The following is a 4,816-nucleotide window of genomic DNA, read 5'->3' as shown; positions in this document are numbered from 1 at the left end:
CTCTAGAGCACGCCGGCTTTTGAGTAATGGTCGACCCTATCTCGAGAACATGATGATCTGACAGATTACTAGGTGTCACATGGACATACTGGATCAGATCAGGATCATTGGAAAAGACCAAGTCGAGAACGCTACAGTATTCTCTCTAGTGGCTACACCAACGTGCTGGGAGAAATTGCGCAAGATCGCGAATTCTTCCAGCTTTTCGAACGACTGAGATGTCGATTTCGAAATGGGAATATACCCATCCTATACCAATAGGGGTGGATTGGGTATTTGAAGGAAGAGGAGGTAATTGGGAGGAGAGGGAGGGAGGAAGTTAAATAGGCTAAGGAAGGGGGGTGGGGTGGGATTAGGTTTAGGAATAGGGTCAGCTCTAAAACTACGAAACTGAGCTATCCTATTTCTCGGCTTTCTTTGCGTCCCTTCAACATGGACGGAGGTACACCGTACATTAAAGCACGTCTTAAGTCTCATGGACTGACGGCACATGTACGGTTGAAAAAAAGGACAATCTACCTTTGAATATCCCTTCTTTCTATTGTACTTTTCAAGGCCGAACTTGAGAAGTTTTTGACACCATTTAGGGTGGTCAAACTGACAGCCTTTTCCTTCATCAGGACAAGGCTGCTTTCGGTAAACAGGACCGACTGTCTTCTTTGCAACTTCTCTGCTCTTTTTAAGAGGTGATACTACTTTAACCTCTACATTGGTCAAAACATCCTACTTGTCAAATACTGGGTGAGGCTGTTCTTCAAGCAGCACCCTGGTTTCATTGACCCAAGCAACTAAAGCCTCTTTAATAAACGGCTTATTGACTACGGAAGGATCCTTCCCTGCCAAGACCAAGTCCAAACATTGTCTAGCCGCTTTGCTGACTTTTCCACAAAAAGCTTCCATCATGAATGCAAGAGGAACTATCTATGAGCAACAAAATCAAGGGACCAAGAGAAAGAAAAGAACTAAAAGGCTGTGCAATCTTGTCCTGAGGTACAGGACAACAGAGCAAAATAGGAATGAACTATCAAACCAAACATACAAATCTAAGATGGAGATAGTAAACAAGAAGTAAGGGACAGAGAAAAGCAAGGAATGAAGAACATGTATAAACTAAGAAAACAACACAAAAACACAGAAATAAACCCAACAAACTGGTCGAACACAAAATGAAATCAATACACTAATGAACATTCAAACTGTCAAGGACCAATACAATCAAACTAAAGAACTACACATAACGATTTGGAACTAGAAATACTACACTAAAATCAGAGAGAAACTGCTAAAGCTAAACATTAATATAAATGAGCAAAAAATTATTAAGTTTTAAAGTAATGACGTCTTACCAAAGAGCCGTGAAAAAAACAAACCTAATTGAGTGAATGAACACCATGAACACTTCACGTGCAAAGCAGCCAAGGAGCAACAGAGGAAGTCACACCTTGGTTCGAAAATCCTGGGAGGTAAGAACAAGAGCAAACTAAAATGCCACTGTTCTCAGCGAGCTCCAAAGCAGGAATGATAAAGGTTTTCTCCGAGGAACCATATCGTGCCTGTATCGTGTGCATTAGATCACTCTGCTACCATGGTTCCTTTTGATTATTGATTATGTTTTCAGAAACATTATCTCTTTGTAGGTTTAGGTGGATCTTAAGAGGTTTTTTAGGGGAGTCATGCATAGGCCAATTCATCGGCACAATTTGAAGGAGAAATTCAAAAAAAATGAAAAAAAAATCTTCACTTGGAAATACAAAGAAAGTCCCATATCGATTTTATGATATAATCTGGCATTGAGAATTCGATTTTTACATGATTTTGGACATAGTATGGCTATTCTACCAGTAATTGTTACATTTCCTCACTAATTTGTCCAATTAGAGGGGAGGAGACATAGTGTAGTGTTTAGCACAGTTTCCTATTGTGAGAGAGGTCCCTGGTTTGAATCTCCTCCCCGAGCTTTCTCTAATGGAAACTTGTAGTCACTAACCACACCCACCGACGGAGAACTAAACTGACAGTGGACAAGAATGTGCCTAACGAAATTTGGAAGCGGCCAGTGTGATGGCTGGCTTTGCTGGCCAGACAAGGCTCACCACTCCGACCCTAACACCCCCAAACAAAAAAAATAAAAGTATATTAAAGTATCTAGAGCAGTTAATTTAGGGTTGCCCATTTTTTGATGTGTTTCCACAAATTGTGGGAAATGTATTGTAAAAGGCAATCATTTCTTAATATTTTGGTTATATCGCATAAATGCCGATTTGTAGGTCAAGGAATCACTGCAGTTTAATCTAAGGTCAGGAAAATCAGGAAATTTTAAATAGCCTAATTGATCAACAATCTTGTAACAATGCTAAACAATAAACGATTTTTTGGGATTTTGATGGAATTATTATAAAAATTATTGATCTTTTTCCTGCTCTTAAGGGGTAACTTTGCGTAACTATATTTCTTAAGATTTTGATCAATACCTTTTTGTGCTCCCCTAAAGCCCATAAACACTTAAATAGTGAATAAAAGTATGCTCTAAGTCATCAAAGTCTTGCTTCAGAAGGTCAACCATTATGGCAATTCAAGCTGAATGATAATGCAAACTCCATACGTTGCAGAAAGTTGAAAATATGGGATGTTTTTTTTGCTGTCGGGTATGTTTTCTGGCATATTCCGATTTTTCCTCTGGCATATTTTGGCATGTTTTCAGAGCTATTGTCGCATGTTCGCATTTCGTGGACTTGGCAGCAACAGTCATGGATGAAATGGGGAGAGTTGACATATTTGGTACCACATACTCAAGCAAAGGGAAAAAATTGCCTTACTGAACTAAATTTTAGTTCAACGGAATTTGAATGAGGAGATAAAAGCAATAAATCAGAGCAAATATAACAAGATATCAAACTACATAGGCGTTCATTATTGTTAAAAGCAAGCACAATGTTCGTCCCTGGGCTTCTTTCTTTAGGATTGTAAGAGCGACAACTATCTTTGTTCTCTTACTTCGTTTACACGTGTTACATGAAATCTTTATCAGCTGTGTATCTCAAGGTGTCGACATCCTGGCCTCTACAGGATATATGAAAATTGTAAACATAGCAATTACTGATAAGATTGCCTAAAAGCTTCAAGTTTGCTCACTTGCCAAGAGCGAAACGAAATATAGAATTAGGTTGATTCAATTACAGTATTTAAAATGTAGTGGCGTTACAGTTCCTTTTTCGGAAAAAGGGGTGAACTACTGTAATTTCCTTACTTGTAATTTATTTACTATTGTCCTGACAATAACTGTGCATAGTCATACATCCCCCTATTTAGTAGCTTGTCCAGATTGGCCTATGGCAAGAAGTGTTCAACAATCACATAATAACCTGACCCTGTTGTCTCTCTGTTCAAAAGGGCTGGATCTCTAATCTATTGAACCTGTATGAATATACATGATAGAGCTTTCTAGATATTTTGATTCTCATCTGGTTTTAGTTTTTAATAGCTGAAAGCAATTGGAAAAGTTAAGTAGAGTGGCCATTTTACAATATTTCTAGGTATTTTTTACATTATGTACCCTTTTAGATAACAATATTTAAAAATGTTGTGAAAGTATCATTAGTGGAACAATATGTAGTGACCTGACTACCAAATTTATACAAGATTTACTCCTTGGTGACCTAATGAAGTGAAAAAGTACATTCCTTTTTCTTTATGTGTCCCATTGCGCTGTCCCTCTCTATGTCAGAAGAACTCTATTGGTCGAGCATTGCAAGATTGCAAGTCAGTATAACTAGCATAGAGGAGGCAACTTTTTCTATGTAGCTAGTGTCCGGAGCGCGTTTAAGAAGCAAGGGAATGGGCTTGCCATTTGAGTATTCTTTGGAACGTCAGAATATTATCCATTCATGGAGCTGAATTCTTTTCGGTTAGAGAAAGGTCAAGTTTTAAGTTCTTCAAGAGAGCAAAAACTAAGACAAATAGCAAAAGAGTTATAGTTTAGAAGCTCTCAACACACTTGAGGCATTAATTTGCACACAATATTTTGCAGAAAAAGAAAAATCCAGGTTAGCAGGCACATTTTCTATGATAAGACCGTATTTAAGTTGTTTTAGCAAGTTTGAACATTACGAGCCAAAGAGTTGAAAAATGTGTTAGCTTAGGCACATTCCGCACCATTTTATGACAAAGAAAATCGAACCTATTCTATTGCGATGAGGAAACCCATTTCTATTTAGAATAGGCTTCTATAATGAGCCTGGCTAACTAATTACTTTGTTGTGCCCCATTGGCCGCATTTGTTTGCTCGGTTTGTTACTTTGCTTACAATTCTATAAAAAGAATAAGTAAGTCCAAAAATATGTGAACTTTTCTTCTTTTTTTGTTGCCCTTTTTGCTATTTTTTACTGTGGCTTTTTGATAATTTTGATAACATTTTTTGAACACTAGCTATCTCTGTAACCAGGGTGGGCAATTTTGAGAATTAGCGTGACTTTTGGACACCAAGTGGACAAAAGTGGACAAAAGTGTCCAAAAGTGATCAAAAGTGTCCAAAAGTGGACAAAAGTGTCCAAAAGTGTCCAAAAGTGGACAAAAGTGGACAAAAGTGGACAAAAGTGAACAAAAGTGGGCAAAATGTGTCCAAAATTAAGTACAATTGTGCAAGAGGGGATTGACAAGCAAACACTTTTAAACCCTAAATCATGTTATTTCTTTACCAAATCTAGATGTGAACCAGCAAATAGAATCAGTAATCAATAAAATCTAAGCTTTCTTCAAACACATAAATATGAAGTAACAACTAGCCTTTTCACTAACGTTTTTAATTTCCAAGATATAC

Source organism: Tigriopus californicus, chromosome 12 (assembly GCF_007210705.1).
Source record: "Tigriopus californicus strain San Diego chromosome 12, Tcal_SD_v2.1, whole genome shotgun sequence".
Taxonomy (NCBI): domain Eukaryota; kingdom Metazoa; phylum Arthropoda; class Copepoda; order Harpacticoida; family Harpacticidae; genus Tigriopus; species Tigriopus californicus.
Note: the sequence above shows the minus strand (reverse complement) of the source record.